This window comes from Sus scrofa, chromosome 13 (genome assembly GCF_054392235.1).
Source record: "Sus scrofa isolate SSC_HxYL_T2T_F1_AM1 chromosome 13, Sscrofa_HxYL_maternal_Yorkshire_Landrace_v2.0, whole genome shotgun sequence".
Classification (NCBI taxonomy): Eukaryota; Metazoa; Chordata; class Mammalia; order Artiodactyla; family Suidae; genus Sus; species Sus scrofa.
The window spans coordinates 166,957,441-166,981,104 of record NC_139395.1 but is presented as its reverse complement, the minus strand read 5'-3'; the positions used below and the strand labels follow the sequence as shown (position 1 = coordinate 166,981,104).

The 23,664-nt window shown below is 36.4% G+C and overlaps 1 protein-coding gene and 1 long non-coding RNA gene across 3 annotated transcripts in view; one reads left to right on the top strand and one right to left on the bottom strand.

Moving 5' to 3' along the window:
• LOC102158095 (uncharacterized) overlaps window positions 1-23,664 on the bottom strand; it is an 899,417-nt gene that overhangs the window by 815,632 nt on the left and 60,121 nt on the right. The window lies entirely within an intron of this gene.
• The window catches only part of LOC146397753 (uncharacterized), a 119,543-nt gene that overhangs the window by 42,525 nt on the left and 53,354 nt on the right, over window positions 1-23,664 (top strand). Inside the window, exons 2-3 of one of the 2 annotated variants that reach the window (XR_014824894.1) lie at window positions 2,961-3,127; window positions 3,888-4,011. The exons of the other annotated variant lie outside the window; for it this stretch is intronic. The gene's annotated coding sequence lies outside the window, so the exon portion shown is untranslated. Of the gene's footprint in view, window positions 1-2,960; window positions 3,128-3,887; window positions 4,012-23,664 lie in introns of those variants that run through there. 2 annotated transcript variants of the gene reach the window in all.

Below are 23,664 nucleotides of genomic sequence, written 5' to 3'. Positions count from 1 at the left end.
TTGATTGACTGGCGTATGTTGAACCGTCCTTGTGCACCTGGGATGAATCCTACCTGGTCGTAGTCTATGATCTTTTTTACATGTTGTTGGATTCAGATGGCTAAAATTTTGTTGAGAATTTTTGCATCTATATTCATCAAAGACAAGATACCATCAAACTCCTGGAAGAGAACATAGGCAAAACATTCTCTGACATCAACCTTAAGAATATTTTCTCAAAAGGGAACCCTCCTGCACTGTTGGTGGGAATGTCAACTGGTACAGCCACTATGGAGAACAGTTTGGAGATACCTTAGAAATCTATACATAGAACTTCCATATGACCCCGCAATCCCACTCTTGGGCATCTATCCGGACAAAACTCTACTTAAAAGAGACACGTGCACCCGCATGTTCATTGCAGCACTATTCACAATAGCCAGGACATGGAAACAATCCAAATGTCCATCGACAGATGATTGGATTTGGAAGAGGTGGTATATATACACAATGGAATACTACTCAGCCATAAAAAAGAATGACATAATGCCATTTGCAGCAACATGGATGGAACTAGAGAATCTCATCCTGAGTGAAATGAGCCAGAAAGACAAAGACAAATACCATATGATATCACTTATAACTGGAATCTAATATCCAGCACAAATGAACATCTCCTCAGAAAAGAAAATCATGGACTTGGAGAAAAGACTTGTGGCTGCCTGATGGGAGGGGGAGGGAGTGGGAGGGATTGGGAGCTTGAGCTTATCAGACACAACTTAGAATAGATATACAAGGAGATCCTGCTGAATAGCATTGAGAACTTTGTCTAGATACTCATGTTGCAACAGAACAAAGGGTGGGGGAAAAAAATGTAATTGTAATGTATACATGTAAGGATAACCTGACCCCCTTGCTGTACAGTGGGAAAACAAAAAAAACTTAAAAATTTTTTTAAAAAAAAGTCTTTTAAAATTGAAGAAAAAAAAAAAAGAATATTTTCTCAGGTCAGTCTCCCAAAGCAACAGAAATAAGAGCAAAAAAAAAAAAAAAAAAAAAAAAAAAAGCAAAGGGACCTAATCAAACTGACAAGCTTTTGCACAGCAAAGAAAACCAAAAAGACAACTTACAGAATGGGAGATAATAGTTTCGAATGATGCAACTGACAAGGGCTTAATCTCTAGTACAGGCAAATTATACAACTCAACCGCAAAAAAGCCAACAACCCAATTGAAAAGTGGGCAAAAGACCTGAATAGACATTTCTCCAAGGAAGATGTACAGATAGCCACCAAGCACATGAAAAAATGCTCAACATCCCTGATTATTAGAGAAATGCAAATCAAAACTACCACGAGATACCACCTCACGCCAGTCAGAATGGCCATCATTAATAGGTCAACAAATAACAAATGCTGGAGGGGGTGTGGAGAAAAGGGAACCCTCCTGCACTGTTGTCGGGAATGTAAACTGGTACAACCAACTATGGAGATCGGTATGGAGAAAACTTAGAAATCTATACATAGAACTACCATATGATCCAGCAATCCCACTCTTGGGCATATATCTGGACAAAATTTTCCTTAAAAAAGACACATGCACCCACATATTCATTGCAGCTCTAATCACAATAGCCAAGACATGGAAACAACCCAAATGTCCATTGACAGATGATTGGATTAGGAAGATGTGGTATATATACACAATGGAACACTACTCAGCCATAAAAAAGAACAAAATAATGCCATTTTTCAGCAACATGGATGGAACTAGAGACTCTCATACTAAGTAAGTAAGTCAGAAAGAGAAAGACCATATATCACATATCTGGAATCTAATATAAGGCACAAATGAACCTTTCCACAGAAGAGAAAATCATGGACTTGCAGAATAGACTTGTGGTTGCCAAGCGGGAGGGGGAGGGAGTGGGTGGTTGGGGATCTTGGGGTTAACAGATACAAACTATTGCCGTTGGAATGGATTAACAATGAGAGCCTGCTGTGTAGCACTGGGAATTTGTCTAGTCACTTATGATGGAGCATGATAATGTGCAAAAATAGCATGTGTACATGGATGTGTAACTGGGTCACCATGCTGTACAGTAAAAAAAAATTGTATTGGGGAAGTAACTATTAAAAAATTATACAAGTAATAACAAAAAGAAAAAAGAGGTCTTTAAGAAAGTTTTATGAAAATATGTATTAATCCAGAGATCAACACACTTTTTCTGTAAAGGACAGAATACAAATTATTTTACACTGTGAACACAGTCTCTGAGTGAAAGTAGCTGTAGACAATATCTAAATGAATGAATGTGGCTATATGCTAACAAATATTTAAATAACCTCCACGAACAGGTGGAGGCTAGATTGGGTCTGCAAGCCATTGCTTGCCCCTTCTGCATTAAGCAAATCAATACAACTATACGCCTGAGCTTTGAATATAAATTACCTAATCCTTCACTGATGAAAAAATAAAGGATTTATGCCTATGAAAAATCTGACTTCTTACTGATAAAGTTAACGAAGACTCAAATTCTTTTGCTGCAGATACTTGAAATGTAAGAGCCTTCTCACACAAACAAAACTTCAACTCCTAAAACTTTGTTCCTTGTCTAACGAATTGTTCTCTGTTAACTGAATTTGTGGGTGTATTAGGAAATCCTCAAATTTAAGAGGAAGAGTTTCATTAATGATATCTGTCTTACTCTCAGACTTTTGTTTTGAAGGGTCTGAGAAATTGAACAGAGGGAAATACATGTGAGCTATCCGTGGAAGTGAGTGCTTGTATGTTCTAGTGTGGCTAATCAGGTTTTTATTCCTTACCAACTAACCCCTTTATAACATAGCCATGCAGAGTTTTCAGCAAGTCATAATTGAGACAAGTCCACTTCAAGAGTAAATGCTTTGATCTTGACCCTTTGATTTTGAGCGAGACAGAAGCTACCTGTTGACAGGTAATATCAAACTTCTTTCATCACAGTGTCTGAAGAATAAGAACTGGAATTGAGACTGTCCTAACTAGGTGATAATGAACAGCAATGTCAGAGAAGTGCAAATACCGTGATCAGATTACCCTAGTTTGTGGCTAAATCTGGGATGTTACCTTCAAAAAGAGTCAAACTGGAATCTAGAGGCACTAAAATTCAGGTGAGTCAGCAGGTTAGTAATAAGTAGTACAAGCTTTTTTTCAACTGCTGTTTTTAAAAACATAGTAATTACCACTGAATGCAAAGTGCATCCTGCTTTAAAAAAATTATTATTCTGATGCTTTAGCAAAGGTAATGCTTTTATTTTATTATGAACTGCCCACGTGTACTTCCCTAGGCTGTGATTCATCTGAGCAGTTTTTCAGTTAAAGAACATTTTATTCTAGACTGAAAAAAATATATTGAATGCCCCACAGTGGTGTGAGGTTAGCATAAACATGGAATGACAGGCAGTTAAATTTAAAACTAGAATAATGACATAATCTGGCAGTATATCAAAGCTACTGTATATTTCTTATGTATAGCATTTTGGTTTTCATGACCGTAATTTCAGAGGCCATATGATGATGAGTCATGGTCCTGTTTACGGTGCTAACATTTTGTTCTTCCTTTTAACAGTGACAGGAGTCTGAAGAGATTTTTAGCTCATTCTAATTTTCCTCCCTAAAGCTGCTACTTACTGTCCGTGGCTGATGCTCTTTGCAGAAAGTATCCTGGATAGCTCTGGGTTTCTGAATCGTAAGGGTATCTCCTCACCAGAGTGCAACAACCTAAAAGCCCTTAACTAAGTTTCTAATCACAAGCAAGATGGTCTTGGATTAAGTGCCCTTTGAGAATAGCAGCAATCCTGTCATTGTGTCTCCCTCACCATATCAAATAGGATTCTTATTTTAGCACTGAAAGCAATTTTTTCCTTGTAGAGAACGAAGAGAAACTCTCAACAGTCAGTTTGAAGAACAGACCACAGTGGAACAAAACACATTTCCTCTTCTCTCCTACATGGCTCTGGAGCTAATTTGATTTAATTTAACAATTACATAGCGAATGCTATTTTACAAATGTTGCGCTATTTAATCTTCATAGCAACCTTGTGACATGGTTACTGCTGTTATCTCCAGTTTACAGAGGACAAAAGGAGATGCTGAGTGCTCAAAGCTGAAGGAAGTGAACCCAGATTCAAAGACAGGTTTCTCAGTCTCATCACTCAGTAGCAGCCAGTTACTTTCTTCCCTTCTTGGAGGTCTCCAACATCTCCACCCTCCAATGGGGCTGGAGGGAAACTTCTGATGAATAATGCACCCAACAAACAGCACTAGAGGCATGAAATTCTAGATATACTTAAAACATTCCATGCATTTTTATTTCGAATTCCTCTGCCCGCCCAGAATTTATGCTTAATAAAAGAGAAAATAACTCTGCATGTCTGAGATCTTCACAGCTGGTTTGCCAAGCATGGTCTCTTCTTATATTCTGCCATATTGCTGGCCTGTTCAGTTTAGCATTTGCCCTGGGTTTTTCATTTTTAACCTATTATTAGTAGTAACAGTTCAGTATAAATGCTAAGATGGGTCTGGTGGACTTTCACTTTTCCAGCTTCAGCTCCAACTCAGCTAGGACCATATCTGATAGATGTCTGAACCTTCCTAGGAACAAAGCAACTAACACCATTCTCCCACGGAGATCATGCAGGACACTCAGTAGGACAAGGAAATGCGCATGAGTACCATATTGATGTTGCTTGCTGCCCTGCTGGCTTAGTGCTGGTCCAGCCAGTGAAGTGTGGCTGAGGTAGCAATTCTTGTCACAATTCTAACCTAAGTCCACAGGGTACCTGAAGCGACCAACCTGCAAGTCAGTGGATTCTTTAGGAAATAGGGGGAAGTATAGGGCAGTTATATATAAAATATGCAGGGGAAATCAAGGCAAGTATGTTCTACCCAGTAAATTACTGATTAAAGTAGTCAAATAAACACCAAAAAAAAAAAAAAAAGTTGAAAAATAAGAAAAGGAGTTTTCTTGTGGTGCAGTGGTGGGGATCCAGCATTGTCACTGCAGCAGCTCAGATCATGTCTACAGCATGGGTTTGATCCCTGGCCCAAGAAATTCCACATTCCATGGGCACGCTCACCCCCCCAAAAAAACCAAAAAACTCTGCTTATATAACTTTAATAGACAGTTAAACTCTATAAGTACTTTTTATATTTTGCTTTAATATACATAGATTTATCTTATTTTTTAAGAATTTTATTCTTAAATAGTTTTTGGGTAGAATGTTCTTACATAAGGTCATCAATAAAGTAAAACCAGTTTATATTTATTGATATCAATCAATAAATCTTTATTTTTAATTTACAAATAACATGCTGGAGAGGGTATAGAGAAAGGGGAACCCTCCTACACTGTTGGTGAGAATGTAAATTGGTACAACCACTATGGAAAATTACTGTGGAGATTCCTCAAAAAACTAAATATAGAACTACCATATGATCCAGCAATCCCACTTCTAGGCATCTATCTGAACAAAACTGCAATTCAAAAAGATACTTGAACCCATATGTTCTAGCAGCACTATTTGCAATAAGCCAAGACATGGAAACAACCTAACTGTCCATCCACAGATGAATAGATTAAGAAGATGTGGTATATATAAAAAATGAAATGCTACTCAGCCATAAAAAAGAATGAAGTAATGCCATTGGCAACAAAATGGATACAACTAGAGTTTATCACACTAAGTGAAGTAAGTCAGGAAAAGACAAATATCATACGGTATCTCTTATATGCGGAATCTAAAATATGGCCCAAATTAACCTATCTACAAAACAGAACCAGACTCACAGACATAGGAAACAGACTTATGGTTGCCAAGGGGGAGACGGGAGGGAGTGGATGGGCTGGGAGTTTGGGGTTAGTAGATGCAAACTATTACATTTAGAATGGATAAGAAATGAGGTCCTCCAGTCTCTTGGGTTAAACCATGATAGAAGATAATAAAAGAAAGGGATTGGGTAACTTTGCTGTAGAGCAGAAATTGGTACAACATTATAAACCAACTATACCTAAATTTTTAATAAGTAAATACTTATTTTTTAAATTATGCAACTATAATTATTTACTAATAATAATTTACTTCCAAATAATAATTTATTCCCAAATTACTTCCAAAATTTCATATGGTCACCCAACCTGAGGAGGAAATTCGTTACACTGTGAGGTAGTCCCTCCTCCTCACACACAGAAGCTACAATTCCTAGAAAGTTCTTCTTCATGTTTATTCAATATCTGCTTCCTGGTAAATTTTTCTTAATTTAGTTCTGCCTTCTATATCTACACAAATTAAATTCCAGGACATCTTCTCTAAAGAAGTATTTAAGAATATTATCTTCTGGTTCTTGTCCACTCAAACATTTTATAATGTTTATAATACCAGAATATATACTTTTTGTACTATTTGTAAGAGCTTTTAGAATGTTCACTTCAGTCATTTACTCAGCAAACATTTGCTCCTAAACAAAACAAATAGCAAGAGGTATTTCTTTTTAAATATTATCTATTTTTTCCTTTCTGGTATTGTTCTTAACCTCATTTCTTCTCTCTAGCCTTCATGTCTTGTAGAGATAGAGAAATACTTAAAATTTTAAAAAATTAAAGAGAAAGCAAGGAATAGGATTGTTTCTTCAGGAAAAACAAATAATGGCAAGATACAAAATCGATTTCATATGTCAGGTATAGAACATTGGCCATAGGATCTTTAAAATGGTGTAAGCTCTCATTTAAATCTACTTCACGGGCTTTGTGAGGGTTATATAAAATAATATAAGAAAAACAGAATATATTGAAAGTACTATGTAAGCATTAGTGATTATTATAATAATGCATCTTTTATACAACCATTCCGAAAAACAGTATGGAGTTTCCTCAGAAAACTAAATATAGAACTACCATATGACTTAGCAATACCACTCCTGAGCATGTATCAGACAAAATTTTCATTCAAAAATATACATGCACTCCTATGTTCATTGCAACACTATTCACAATAGCCATGACATGGAAACTACCTAAATGTCCACTGACAGATGAATGGATTAAGAAGATGTAGTACATATATACAATGGCATAGTACTCAGCCATTAAAAAGAACAAAATAATGACATTGGCAACAACATGGATGCAACTAGAGATTATCATACTAAAGTCAGAAAGAGAAAGACAAATACCATATGACATCACTTCCATGTGGAATCTTAAATATAGCACAAATGAACCTATGTACAAAACAGAAACAGACTCACAGACATGGACAGCAGACTCGTGGTTACCAAAGGGATGGGTGGGAGAGTGGGATGGGCTGGGAGTTTGGGGTTGGTAGATGCAAACTATTACATTTAGAATGGATAAGCAATAAGGTCATGCTGTATAGCACAAAGAACTATATCTAATCACTTGTGATAGAACATGATCTCTCTTTAGATCTTGTTTTATATACCACTTCCTGACCAAGAAACTTAAAAAAAAATAAGCTATTAGAAATATAAGGGGAAATATACTCATTGTATCCTCTATAACAATAAATTTGAAAATCTAGATTAAACATTTCATACACTAGAAAAACGAAAATTGTCAAACTGCTTCAAAAGGAGGTAGGAAATGTGAACAGATCCTTAGACCCACAGAGGCAGAAGGCAGGAGTCACGACTGCCCTGCTCAACACAGTAAATGCCTCCACCCAGAGCATCTCAGTTACTGGACAGACATTCAGTACATTCTCTGTAGGCACTGAATAACTCAAACAGGTAAGAAAAAAGTGAAAAGATTTCTATCCCCAAAATCCAACAGGACTACATGATTTTAGAGAATGGCTCTATTAAACATTCTGAAACAAGAAATTCCTATTTACTCTTAAAATCAATTTGTATCTCTAGCTAAGCTAGCTTAGTAAAACTTGAAAGAGTGTCTATGAATACAGATGCCAAAATCCTAAATACAGTGTTTTAAAATTACTCTAGAAGTGTAATAAAGAAGTATAAGAGCAAGTGTAGTTTTTTTTTAATATCAGGAATAAAAGAGCAGCTCAATATTAAGACATTTATTAAAGCAGAAAATCACATGATTATATTGAGCTGCAGAAAAGACAACAATATTCCTGATAAAAATCTTTTAGAAAATGTGAATTGGAAAAGATTTTCATAATGTTATTTTAAGTATTTATCATAAATTAGTAGTAAATATAGTTTTAGACATTGGAATCACATTTTCCTAAAAACAGAACAACACATGGATGCCCTCTTGTCATTTTAAATGATTATCTAGACTAAAAAACCCTTAAGGGTTGGGGCAAGATCAAATTCATATTTATATTACCATATGTTTATCATCACTTTTTTTCTTTTTACGGCCACACCTATGGCATATGGAAGCTCCCAGGCTATGGGTCGAATTACAGCTGCTGTTGAGACCGACACCACCACCACAGCAACACCAGATACAAGACATATCTGTGACCTACATCACAGCTTGCAGCAATGCCAGATCCTTAACCCACTGAGCAAGGCCAGGGATCGAACCTGCATCCTTACAGAGACAACCGTCATGTCCTTCACCTGCTGAGCCATAATGGGAAATCCTATCACCACTTTTAAAGTATTTCATAAATGATATTCTTATGCTCTGGAATCTTTTAGTAAAATCAAACCTCAAATTACTCAGCAGGCAAATAAACTGAAATGAGTAACTAAGTAAAAATTATAATCTCCATGTGACTTTAAGAAATCCTCAGAAGCCCTAGCCCCAGATAAACTAAGAACCATGTATTCCATAATTTCTATGATCAGGTGAAACTTTTAGTCTGTCACTCATTCCAGTTTCTGTAAATATTGCCATTTGGTCATTTATCAGAAGGTTTGAGCAGTCCTCCAGATAAAATCACTGGTTGGCTCTTCCCCATTGAAATCTATGCATGGTAGAACCTATTTCTGCTTGTTTCCCTGTCTTCCCTTGTCACTTTCTGTTTGAGTCTAAGATGAAAGCTGAAGAAGAAGGCAAACATGGACCTGATAAGTGTGTTCTCAAGTCAGCCCTAAGAACTGCCAAGTCCAGAAGTTCTTGCCAGATCAAATTCCTTGGATGCTCTTTGACCAGCGACACCTTTACACCATCTTATGAAGGCTCTTCCTCAGTCTTGTCTTTGTTTCCCTGAGAACTGCTTCATTTGATTTTGTCTACCCAGATGTCAGAGTCACTGGACCCCAGCTAGTGACAAATAACCTTTGGTCAGTTTCTAGAGACTAGAGGTTTGCACAAGTATCATTTTTGGTAATCATTGCAATTCTAATGGGATCTTCTCCATCTGTTTGTCTGCCTGGCTGAATGCCTCCTTGATTTCTGTTTTCTTTCATATGCATTCTTCTGTACCTGGTATAATTCTACCACTAATATTCAGTGGCCACTTTGGGGAGATTTTAACAAGGATAAGATCATTCATTGGAGAGAGAATTTCAAATGAAAGAGGAAGCAACCCTCACAAGATTCTGTTTTGTCAATACAAAAGAGAGAAAACAAAGGAGAAATCCTTTTTATTTTATGCTTCAAGGATCAAGAGATATTAGAGTTTTGAATTGTACATTTGATAGAATTGCCAAACGCCTGAGTTACTGTTTTAAACTGGCCGAGTTGGTCTGTCTGTCTGCTCCTCTCCTAGCCTGAACCAAGTGTGTGTTCATGTGTACATTCCAGCTAGCCCCCAAATGCTTGTGTGAAGATGGGTTTTCATGCAACTAGGCCTACTCCCTCCTAGAGGGGAGATAAGTAGCACTTTTCAACAATGATTTTATATTAGTCTAGAGTCAGCTACTTTTTCCTTTTTCCTTTCGTTCCCTCTCACTTTCCTATTCTTGGGAAACTTTAGAGATTAAATGATCATAAAATATTGTTTGGTACTAATTTACACACTCTAGAAGTATCTACTCTGGGTAGTCAAGAATTTTTTAAAAGAGAAAGACAGAAAATGTTAACTACACTTCTTTTGTATGTTTTCCTAGCTAAAGCATTAACTCAGAAGAAAAGGCTTAAATGTGAATTTGGTTAATCACCTTTAATTCCAGATAAGAAGAAAAGCTAGACAGAGCTTTTAAAATTAATTCCAGGGTCTTAAAATATACCTAATAAATAGATAAGCTTTCAACAAATTAGAATGATTTCATTTTAAGTTAAAACAAATCCCATATCTTTCCCAAGGTTTTGTCAGCATGTAAAAAATAATATTTTCACAATATTTTAATTAGTACAAGATTTGGGTTTAATTTGTAATGATTACCTTTTTAAAAACTTCTTCCATTAGTTCCATGTGTCTTGGGAGGTATAATTTATTCCAGAAATTGTTTAAAATTAGAAAAATACATAAAAATATTTTTAATAAATGAAATTGAATTGACAGATTTTTTTAAAGCATTTAACCTTGTAACTTTTCTAATGCTAAAATAAATCATAGGATATTCTGATTTATATGGTCTTTTCCAGACTGCTAGTATTTCTGTGATTTTAGACTAATGTTAAATTGTGTTATTTAATAAATAATCTTTGGATACCTGCATAATTTCTTGATAAGAGAAATATATAGTCATTAAACATAGTTTTAAATCTCCTTTATTATTTAATTTTACATAGAAAATGACTACAAATTAAGGAGATATGCAAATTTCTTTATATAACTACAGATTCATTTGAGTAATAAAAAAAAATGCTTTAAAAAAAATAAAGTTAAAATTTTGTGAGAGTTCCTCTATGGCAGATTGGGTTAAGAATCTGACTGCAGCAGCTTGGATCATTCTGGAGGCATAGATTCAATCCTGTCTGGCACAGTGAATTAAAGGATCTGGTATTGCAGTAGCTGTGATGTAAGGTCACAGCTGTGGCTCAGGTTCAATTCTTGGCCTGAGAATTTCCATGCTCAACCATAAAAAAAAAAAAGTTAAAATTTTGCTAAATTAATAAAATTGACTATGGAGAAAGCATAATACATGTACAAGACATAAAGACAGCCACAGAATAGGAGAAAATACTTGCAAACAAAGCCACCAATAAGGGATCAATCGCCAAAATATCCAAACAGCTCATGCAGCGCAATATCAAAAAAAAAAAAAAAAAAAAAAAAATCAAAGCATGGGCAGAAAACATAGACTTTTTTCCAAAGAAGATATATAGATGGCCAAAAAGTTCATTATAAGATGCTCAATATCACTAATTCTTAAAAAAATCCAAGTCAAAACTACAATGAGGTATCACTTCACACCAGCCAGGATGGCCGTCATCAAAAAGTCTACAAACAACAAATGCTAGAGAGGGTGAGAGAAAAGGGAACCTTCCTACACTATTGGTGAGAATGTAAATTGGTGTAACCACTATGGAGAACAGTATGGAGGTTCCTTAAAAAACTAAAAATAGAACTACCATATGAGCCAACAATCCCACCCTTGTACTTATCTGGAGAAAATAATAATTTGAAAATATACATGCACAATGCATCCCAATATTACTGTTAAGACATGGAAGCAACCTAAATGTCCATCAGCAGAGGAATGGATAAAGAAGATGTGGTACATATATATAATGGAATATTACCCAGCCATAAAAAGAATAATGCCATTTGCAGCAATATGGATGGACCTAGAGATTATCATACTAAGTGAAGCATGTCAGAGAAAGATAAATATCATATGATGTCACTTATATGTGGAATCTAATTTTTAAAATGATACAAGTGGGCTTATTTACATAACAGAAGCAGATTCACAGACCTCTAAGTTAAACTTATGGTTTCCAAGAAGGAAATAATGAGGGGAAAGGATAAACTGGAGTTTGGGACTGACTATACACACTGCTACATATAGAACAGATAACTAACAAGGACCTACTATATAGCACAGGGAACTCTGCTCAGTACTCTGTAATAACCTTGATAGGAAAAGAATCAGAAAAAGAGAGGAGATATATATATAACTGATTCATTGATTATATATATCATTATTTATAACTGATTCAATTTGCTGTATACCTGAAACTAACACATTGCAAATCAACTATACTATAATAAAATTGTAAAGCTATATGGTTTGTTTTGTTATTTTTTAATTTATATATTTATATATTTACATATAAATAGATAAACTAAAATATTTTTTATGTCATTGGGTTTTGTTGTTGTTGTTTGCTTTCTAGGGCTGCATCGCAGCGTATGGAAGTTTCCAGGCTAGGAGTCAAATCAGAGCTGTAGCCGCCCACAGCAACACAGGATCTGAGCCCATCTGTGACCCACACCACAGTTCATAGGAATACCAGATCCTTAACCCATGGAGTGAGGCCAGGGATCAAACTTGCATCCTCATGGATCCTAGTCAGGTTTGTTACTGCTGAGCCATGACAGGAACTCTGATAAATTAAAATCTTATATGTAAATATATAAATATATTCTTAAATACTTTCAATACATATAATCTCAGTCTCTTTTAATTTACATAGAGTAACCTTCATTTTTTGTATACAGGGTTTTATGAGTTTTAACACATGCACAAATTCTAGTAAGATTCACACAAGCAAGACATAGAACAATTCCAAAACTCCTCCCAAATTCCATCTTACTGCCCAGGAGACAGTCACTCTCCCTCACGTAAGCCTGGTAAATGCTGTTCCTCTGTCCCTACAGTTTTGCCTTTTTCAGAATGTCAGGTAATTTAAACTTTAAAGACTGACTTCTTTACTTCAGTATAAAACATACAACCACAATGTTGTGTGTGTCAGTAGTTTATCCATTCACTCATTGAAGAACATTTCGATTACTTCTCATTTGGGCAATTATGAATAATACTATGATAAACATTCATGTCCAGGCTTTTGGGTGAATATAAGTTTGTTTGTTTTTTTTTTTCTTTTTTGTCTAGGGCAAATACCTAGGAACCAGATGTGAAAGATAAATACTTAACTGCCAAACTTTTCCAGAATAGCTGTTCCAGTCTGCATTACCACCATATATAATATTAGTTGTAGGCTATTTTGTTTTTGTTTTTGCAGATGCCCATTATTGTATTGCAAAAGTTCAATCTTCCTTCTCGTTTGTAAGAAGATTTTATCATAAATGGACATTGAATTTCATTAAATGACTTCTAGTCATCAATTGATATAACCATGTGTCATTTCTTAAATCTGTTAAATGGTGAGCTACATTGATTTTTTGAATAGTGAACAAGCCTTGCATTCCCAAGATAAACCCCATTTGATCATGATACACTTTTTATATTATGCTAAATTTATTTGCATCTATATGAGAGATATTGGTCTATACTTTTCTTCATTTCAGTTATTGTATTGTTTGTCTCTGCTTGTTCTTTAAATCTTATAGCTGTTTATTAAACATTTTTTGTATCTTCTAGGTATGTGCCTCTATTCTTTTTCCAAGATCTTGGATCGCCTTTACTACCATTACTCTGAGTTGTTTTTTTTTTTTTTTTTTTCAGGTAGATCACCTATCTCCACTTCACTTAATTGTTTTTCTGGGGTTTTATCTTGTTCTTTCATTTGGAACATATTTCTCTGCTGTCTTATTCTGTCAGACTTTCTGTTTGTGGTCTCTTCCACAGGCTGCAGGAATGTAATTCCTCTTGCTTCTGGTGGCTGTCCCCTGGTGGGTGAAGTTGGTCCAGGAATTTATATAGGCTTCCTCATGGGAGGGACTGGTTCTTGCTCACTGGCAGGTGCAGCTGGTCTTATCCCCCTAGTGGGCAGGGCCATATCAAGGGATATGTCTAGAGATGAGGTGGCTATAGGTTCAGGGTGACTTTAGGCAGCCTTTCTGCTGATGGGTGAGACTGTGTTCTTACTCTATTGGTTGCTTGGCCTGAATCATCCCAGAACTGAAGCCTGCAGGCTTTTGGGTGGGGGCAGGTCTCAGTGCCAAAATGGAGATTTCTGGCAGAGCTTACCCTAATGAATATTCCCTGGGGCCACTGAGATCAGTGTTCTTGCCGGCACAGTAAGCCACAGGCTATCCCACCTCCCTAAGAGACCCTCTACGATCTGCAGGTAGGTCTGGCCCAGGTACCTATGGAGTCACTGCTTTGCCCCAGGTTCCAGTGCATGTGAGACCTTGTGTGTACCTTCTAAGAGTGGAGTCCCTCTTTCTCTCAGCCCTGTGGAACTACTGCATTAAAGCCTGGCTGGCCTTCAAAGCCAAATGCTCTGGGGGCTTCTCTTCTTAATGCCAGCTCATCAGGCTGGGGAACTTGATATGGGTCTCAGAACTCTGACTCCTGTGCAAGAACCTCTCCGATATAATTATTTTCCAGTTTGTGAGTCACCCACCCAAGAGGTTGGGATTTGATTACATCATGAAAGAACCATTCCTACCATCTTATTGTGGCTTCTTCTTTGTTTTTGCCTATAAAATATCTTTCAGTAGGTTCCAGTCTTTTTTGTTGATGGATGTCCAGCAGTTAGTTGTAATTTTGTTGTTTTCATGAGAGGAGGTGACCTTGAGTCCTTCTACTCCACCATCTTGTCTCTGATCAGGTACCTGTATTACAGCGCATGCATACTCTGATTCACTCTGCGTCTCCCCTCTGTCTTCCAGGATGCTAGCCTCATCTTCCACACACAGCCCACAGTCAGTTCCAGGCACCTCTTCATACTGATAGAGCTGTTATGTATCACTTGTTCTCTCCATGTTTAAAAATATCTGGCATTGACAGCTCCCCCAAGGGAGTCTGTAGATGGTTTCTGGGGATCCATGAATCTCCTCAGATTACAGGCAAAATACAGTATTCACAAATCTTTTCCTGATGAAAAAGAAATGATTTCTGAGAAGGGAGAAACTCGGCAAACGAGTCACCTTCTCTCCTTCCCTGGGCTTCATCTGTATAGACTTTGGAAAGGCTCAGAACACACATGCCCCCATTTTTTTGGACCTAAGAGAAATTTATTTTCTCACACAGTTCTAAAAGCTAGAAGTCAAAGAGCAGGGTGTCAGCAGAATTGTTTTCTTCTGAGGGTCTCTCCTTGGCTTGCAGATGGCAGCATTCTCACTATCCTTACACAGTCTTTCCTCTGATTCACTGGTGTCTGTGTGCCCAGATTCCCTCTTTGTATAAGGACATCCGTCAAATTAGATTAGAATCTATGCTATGGCCTCATTTTAATTTAATCACCTCTTTAAAGTTCTTTTATATCTCAAAACAGACATATTCTAAGGTACTGGGTGCTATAGCTTCAACATATAAATTTAGGGGAACACAGTTCCACCTATTACAACAAAGCAGAAGACATAAGGAACTTGATACCATAAGCGATTTTTCTTTTCTTTTCTTTTTAATTTGGCCATGCCTGTGGCATGCAGAAGTTCTGAGGCCAGAGATTGAATCTGTACCACAGCAGCGACCAGAGCCATAGCAGTGACAACACAGAATCCTTAATCCACGGAGCCAACAGGGAACTCCATCTGGCCCCCTTCTTTTCTTGTACTATCTTTGTCTGGTTTTTATCAGGTTAATGCTGGCTACATAAAATGAATTGGGAGATGGTCCTTCTATTTTGTGGAAGAGATTATGCAAAATTGGTGTTACTTCTCCCAAAAATGTTTGGTATAATTTACTAATGAAATCATCTGGGACTGGGTTTTCTTTTTTGGACTATCTTTAGCAATGAACAAATTTCTTAAATAAACATGGGACTCCTCAGTTACGCTATCTTTTTGTTATGTCTTTCAAGAAATCAGTCTATTTCATCTAAGCTGCCAAATGTATGTGCATAAAGTTGTTCATAGTAATCCCTTATTATCCTTTTAATGTTTGTTAGGCTGCAGTGATGTATTTTCTCTCCTTACTAATATTAGTATTTTATGCCTTCTTTCTTTTGCTCTTCATCAGTCTTGTCAGAGGTGCACTGATTTATTAATCTTTTCAAGGAAATATCTTTTAGCATTTTTTATTTCCCTTTTTTTTTTGTTTCCAATTTCTTGATTTTTGTTCCTCTCTTTATTATTCCCTTCTTTCTGCTTGCCTTTGGTGGAGTTTGCACTGATTTTCTAGTTTATTAACGTGAATCTTATTTTACTGGTTTGAGACAATTTGTTTTCCAGCATCGGCTCTGAGTACTACAATTTCCTTCTAAGGACTGCATTAACTACCTCCTACAAATTTTAATATGTTCTTTTTTCTATTTCTTCAAAATATTTTCTGATTTTCCTTGTGACTTCCTTTTTGACCCACATTTTCTACAGATTTATGCTAATTAATTTACAAATATTTAGGGACTTTGAGGTAATTTTCTGTTTTTGATTTCTGTGCATTTTCTTTATAGTCAGAGAATATAATTTGTATTATTTCATCCCTGGGTTTTTTTTGTTGTTGTTGGTTTGTTTTGTTTTGTTTTTTTGCTTTGTTTGTTTTTAGGGCTGCTCCCACAGCTTATGGAAGTTCCCAAGCTAGGGGTTAAATCAGAGCTATAGCTGCCAGCCTATGCCACAGCCATAGCAACACAGGATCCGAGCCATGTCTGCAACCTACACCACAGTTCACACAATGCCTGATCCTTAACCCACTGAGCAAGGCCAGGGATTGAACTTACATCCTCATGAATCCTAGTCGGGTTCATTAACCACTGAGCCATGAAGGGAACTCCTATTTCATCTGTATATGACAAGTTAATATGACATTTCTTTGTGACTCAGAATATGGACTATTGGTGAGTATTCCATGTGCATTTGAAAAAAAAATATGTACTCTGTTTTTGTTTAATAGAGTACTTTAGGAATAACTAGCAGATTAATTGGTTGATAGCATTGCTCAAGTATTCAAAATATGATTTTCTATTTTTTATATAATTACTGACAGAAGAATCTTAAAGTCCATAAGTATAATTATGCTCTTGTCTATATTTGCTTTTAATTCTATCAGCATTTGTATTATGTTAACAGAGTTTTTTTAAAGCTCTGTTGTTAATGCATACACCTTTAAATTTTAGTGTCTCATTGGTGAATTAAGCCTTTTATACTTATCTAAAATCCTTATATATTCCTGGTAATTTTCCATGTTCTGAAGTCTTTTTGTCTGATATTAATATAGGCATTCCAGTGTCTTTTTATTCATTAGTGTTTACATGGTATACCATTTTTCAGGTTTTTTGCTTTTAACCTATCTCTATCATTATATTTTAAGTGGGTTTCTTGTAGACTGCATAAGGTTGTCTTGTTTTTCTAACCAATGTGATAATATCTGGGGTTTTTTTTATTAAAAAACTTTTATATTTATTAATATGGTTGACTTTAAGTCTACCATAGTATTATTTTTATCTATTAGTCCCTCTGTCTTTCGTTCCTGTTTTCCTTTTTTCTCGTCTTTTGAATTACTGAGTTATTTTTTAGAAAACCATTTTAGTTACTGGTTTTTTTGTTTTGTTTTGTTTTTGTTTTTGTTTTACTATGCCTTCTCATTTTTTCCCCAGTTGTTGCTCTAGAGATTACAATGTACATGCTTAACTTTTCACAATTCATTAACTTAAAATATAAACTTCAGGTTAATATTTCGCCACTTCAGACAAAATATAGAATTTTATACCTGTGATATACATTATACCTGATACATAGAAAAGAAGTGCAAAGAAAATCTTATCTCACAATGTTATAATTTTTAACCTCAAAAGCCATATATATTCTAAAGCACCTAAGAGGTCAGTGTGAACTTATGTGGAAAAAGGTCTTTGCAGATGTAATTAAGTTAAGGATCCCAAGAATGAGATCATCCTAGGTTACTCACATGGGCCCTAAATCTAATGAGAAGTGTACACATAAGAGACAGAAGAGAAGATACAAACATGAAGAGGAGGAGGTAATGTGACTTCAAGGCAGATATTGAAGTGATATAGTGGAAGAAACCAAGGAGTATCTACAACAACCAGAAGCTGAGACAAGTGAGGAAGGATTCTCCCCTAGAGTCTTTATGGAGGGTCCAGTCCTGCCAATGTCTTGATTTTGGACTCCTATGAGGGAATATATTTCTGTAGTTTTAAGCCACCAGATGTAGAGAAATTTATTATGGCAGTCCTAGGAAACTAACACATCCAGATATTTATGATTTCAATTGCTTTCCCTTAATTTATCAATAAAGATCTAGATTCCACTCTGTTATCATTTTCCTTCTACCTAAAAAAAAAAAATAGCATTTATTTTAAAGACAGTAAATTCTCTTTCTTTTCCTTCACCTGAGAATGTATTTGATTTGTTTTCCTAATGGATATTTTCACTTGCTATAGAATTTAGGGATGATAGGATTTTCCTTTCAGCACTTGAAAAACATTGTTCCCCTGTCTTCTGATATCCTGGTTTCTGGTTTTCTCACCTGAAATGAGAAATCTTCAGTCGTTTGAATTGTTGGCACTTTTCACTGGCTGTTTTTAAGAATTTTCTTTTTTATAATTTATTTCAGAAGCTCGATTACAATGTGTCTAGAAGATTTTTCCTAAGTTTATCCTGTTTAGAATTTGCTGAGCTTCTTGGATGTTGATTTATTTTCCTTCACCAAACTTGTTTTTCAGCCATTGCTTGCTCAGTAACAAAGCTTCCTTTTTTATTACTAAGATACCTCTCGGAATATTTGCCATAACCCTCATTTGTTTTAATCAAAGATTTCTTATTTTTTAGAAAAAATAAGTTATTAATAATGATTTTTACTTATTACTGTGTATTTTCAAAATGTTGTCTGAATTTGATTAATTATATTAAGTCTAATATAACAAAATATTTCAATAACTGTGTACACTTTTTAAAAAAGTTTTTATTGGGGTATAGTTGATTCACAACATTGTGTTAGTTTCAGGTATTAAGCAAAATGAATAGCCATTCATAATACATATCCAGTACACTTTTATATTAAAAGGAACATATTAATGTTCATGTACACAGACTGCTTTGTCTTAAAAAATGACTTGATTTCTAGATTATTCAATCTCAATACCTATTTTAATCAGGGACAATCATAGTACACATTACTGCACAAATCAAAAGGCCCTGGAGGTTTGTCACTGTGAATATCTTCTTAAGGCCAGAGAGATAGAGACTATACCCTAATAAACCTACTGTGTTTTCTGTCTCAAGAGAATTTCAATTTCTTCCATTCTGCTAATTCACAAGGAGATTTAGTCTTTTTTTTTTTTTTTGACAGCCACTCCCTCAGCATATGTAAGTTCCCAGGCTAGAGGTTGAATTGGACCTGCAGCTGCCAGCCTACACCATAGCCACAGCAATGCAGGATCAGAGCTGCATCTGCGACCTACACCACAGCTCACTGCAACAACTGATACTTACCCCACTGAGTGAGGCCAGAGATCGAACCTCCATCCTCATGGATGCTAATTGGGTTCATAACCCACTGAGCCACAATGGGAACTCCAGAGATTTAGTCTTTAGAAGAAACCTTACAGGAAAATTGTCCTTCAGACTTGATGCAAAGAACCTTAGTGGATCCTATTAATAAATAATTCCAGAAAAAAAACTACAGGGTGTGGACCCTTAGATCTATATATTTTAAGAATTATTCATCCCTGAAACACTAAAAAGCTGTCTCAGCCAGACTTTAAGCTGAGGATCCTTAGAAATCCTCAAGAAGCCCATGATTTTGAGGGTGGAGAAGCTTCTAACAAAGACCTCCAGCTCAAGAAGACAATTGTGAACAATAGACAGCTTCCATTTAAGACCCATGAATAAGATCCAGATAATCAGAACAACTGATTCTCACGCTTTAATTTGCCTTAATTTTTCTCTATTTCCCTAAATAATTTCTTTCCTCTTTTCTGGTTTAAGAGTCCTAATAGTTAACAGACACTTATTTCTGAACCTGTAAAGTTCCTATACTTTTTTTTTTACATACTTATATACATCTTGGCATGATTCCAAGCTACCTATAATTTTATTGTGATTTGATTAAAGCATACAATCAAATGGACTGTTTGGTTTGTACTCATTTTATTTCGGAGTTACCCAGCTTCATTTGGTACCATTTCTTTGTTAACAATCAGACGAAACACATCCCTTGTTATAATCCTTGCTAATTGGACTCAACCACCAGGCACCTTACTTGGATGGCAAAAACCACAATAAGCTAAAGAGAAATCTGAAGTCTCTAGTATATCAAACCTAGAAAGGAGTGTTTCTTTTTCTGTAGGAAAAAAAAAATACACAGAAAAGACAGCCTTTGCAATGAAGGTTTCACAGAATAAATCATAGAAAAATCTGGGGAACATATGGTATATATTGAGAGGTTGCCTCACTTTTACTGACCTTGCAAGAAATGTGCATTAATTAAGCTGAACCCTCATCCTTGTCCAATTTACAGATTGTAGTCAATAGTCTTTTTTGCTTCAAATCCCATATTAGTTGTTAGGACCCACCCAATGATCTGCCTTCAGAGGAAATACTCATATAGGGGTGTCACATAGAATTGGCCTGGTACCAGGAAATGGAATTCATGCCAGGCCTATTCTATTTGATATCCATATATGAGTTATTGGAAGCACAAAAGACTATTGACTAATCAGAAGTCTGTAAACTGAACAGGGATCAATAATATCAGTGAACTGATGACTACCTTCAGAATAGCTCTTAGCGTCATCCTGAGTCCATTTTACCCCATCAATTTCCCTTCTAAGGAAAACAGACATTTAGGCAATTTAATTCAAAAAGGAAAAAAAAAACTGAGGTTCAATTTACATTTTAAAAATAACCACAAAAGAAATATTTTAGACTACTTTTTTCCTCATTTCACACTTTATATGAGGCTTGAAAAGTAGGCAGAATTCTACTGGCAATGGTACAGAGAATAGCAGAAGAACGACAACACTACTAAGAACATAGAATTCCTCACCCAAGAAGTTCATAAATTTGGACGGGCAGTGGTTCAAAATCAAGGTCTTTCAAGGTGGAACGTGTATAACATTCTTTTTAGATGGAACTTAGGGAAATAATGTTGCTACAGACCTCTGCTGGATATTTACTAGTACTAAAATTATCTGGGAAGCAAACATAAAATCATAAAATTACGTAATTTATCTAATATCGCCATATTTGGTTTTGTGGCCTTTTCAGATTAGGAACGGTATGAATTCTCTTAATTTAATTTGGTCACTCTTGGCTCCTGCCTTAGAAGTGATTACAAGCTCCTATCACAACCTTCCTTATTAATTGTCCATGTTGTAACCCTCAAATATGTGCTCTCTAGAGTCTTAAATTCTGCTGTGTTGATGCTGTTCCATCAAATGATCCTCCAACAAAATGCACAAGAAATTCTGTCAATAATAGAGGTTGAATGACTACCCTCAGAAACTTTTCACATGAGCACAATGCAGCAAACACTGATACACATCCCAGTTTGTTACATCTGTAAATAATAATGGATTATCCTGCATCTTAGGATGGAGAAAGACCAACAGGAATCCTGAGAACTGAAAGCAACATAATTCCCACTTTTTAATGTTAAACCATACTGGGACCAGGCAAACTTTCCTGCCCATATTTTATTTATTTATATTTTATTTATTTATTTAGTCTTTTTTTAGGGCCACATCCACAGCATATGGAGGTTCCCAGGCTAGGTGTCAAATCAGAGCTACAACTGCCGGTCTATACCACACGCCACAGCAACGCCAGGTTTAAGCTGCATCTGCAACCTACACCACAGCTCACAGCAAGCTAGATCCTTAACCCACTGAGTAAGGCCAGGGATTGAACCTGTGTCCTCATGGATGCTAGTCAGATTCATTTCTGCTGAGCCACGATGGAAATTCCCCTGCCCCTATTTTAAACGATACTGGGCCAGAGAAAAAATAAGTACTGGCTTACTCTAGGAATGACTTGCTCCCAAGAAAATAAGCCTATGAATCAACTTAACAGCTTACTTATCAAAATTAAAAATGTGTTTATTAAGACTCTCTTTAAGACACTCATCTTTCTGTACCCATCAATCCAAAGTTATTCTATCCTAAACTCTGCCAATCCCGACAAGCTCCCCACTTTGCAGGAGTCAATTTGAAATCTCCCAAAACAGCTGACTCTAGTCCCCTATAAGTACTCTTCCATAATTTCCCCAATTTTTTTTTTTTTTTTTGCCTTTTCTTGGGCCGCTCCCGCAGCATATGGTTGTTCCCAGGCTAGGGGTCGAATCGGAGTTGTAGACACCGGCCTAAGCCAGAGCCACAGCAACGCGGGATCCGAGCCGTGTTTGCAACCTACACCATAGCTCAATGCCGGATCCTTAACCCACTGAGCAAGGGCAGGGACCGAACCCGCAACCTCATGGTTCCTAGTCAGATTCTTTAACTACTGCGCCACAACGGGAACTCCCCATAATTTCCCCATTTTGAGAGGCAATCATTATTTTTTTGAAGTTGGTGTTCTCCCTCATCACTATAAGTCTAATAAACTTAGTCTCAGTTGACCAATGAGCTTCTCTGGTGCTCTACTGGAGAGTAGAGAGTTAACACTGGTAAACTTTTCATCAAACTTCCTTTTTCTTACCCTGAGTGGCAAAAGGGGCCTTTTGTCTTTAGACTATCTTAACTAACTGGTTTTCTATAAATTACATAACCACCCACCAAGCTTCCTCAGAAGTTTAGAAGACTTTCATCCCAACCTTGGGTGATCCTCACCCATATGGCTCATGCCCTAGCTATGAACACTACAGTGGGAGACAGATAAATCCTGGGGATGGCAGAAGAATGAGAAGATTATTCATTATCCTATTCCTCTGCCAGGCCTACAAAGTTCTATTTTGTTGAATTGTATTCATATGCAAACAGGTAAAGAGTGTTCCCTGACTATATAACAAAGAGAAATCCACCAACCCTTTCATGCTTGTAATATGTAACAAGCTCTGTTTTCTCTAGTTTAATGGCAGTTACTGTGTTCCTCAACCGATTTCAGAATCTCAGATTCCCAGTCCCAAACTCTCTGCTGTCCCTCTTTTCGAGGATTCATCCCCATCTTTGTTATAGCCAGTGTCCTTGATCCTAAATTTTTGAGTTTTGGTTTCTTGTCTTTCCCATTAACTCACCATGACATTGGATGGAAGAGCATGAGGTGAAGTGTTTAGCCTGCTAGTGGTTCCTCATTCATGTATTTACAAACTCTGCTGAAGCCCAAATTGCCCACACTTTTTCTATCAAGTCAGAATTTATCCCCAGAAAGTTTATAATAAGGGATATTTGTATATGATAATGCCCTTGTTCTTTCCTCCTTGTAGGACTGTTTCACAGCCTCAGGGCCTGAATCTGTAGAGCTGCAGAGCTAATTAGAGCTAATTAACTATATAACATTATCATCAACTGCAACAAAGCACTTTTGTGCTCTTAAAAAGACTAACTATGAAGTGACCTCATTTTAAGTTGTTTATTAAACAAGAAGGGACCATTCAGTGCCCAGCTCCTTTCTTCCAGGGTTGAAGGAGGAAAGGGACAGGCGGGAGGTCTCTGCTCTTTCTGGGGGTGCCCGTTGAGTCCAGGTGGCTATGAAAATCAAAGTCTATTGTTGTTGGCAATCTGCTACCACCAAGCACAGTCACATATTTACCTTTTAAGGAGAGGAAAGTAGCTTTCTTTTGTTGAGAAGCAACTCTGAGAATAATTTTCTTGGCCCTTCAATCAAGGCAGTGGTTTTCACTGGGAAGT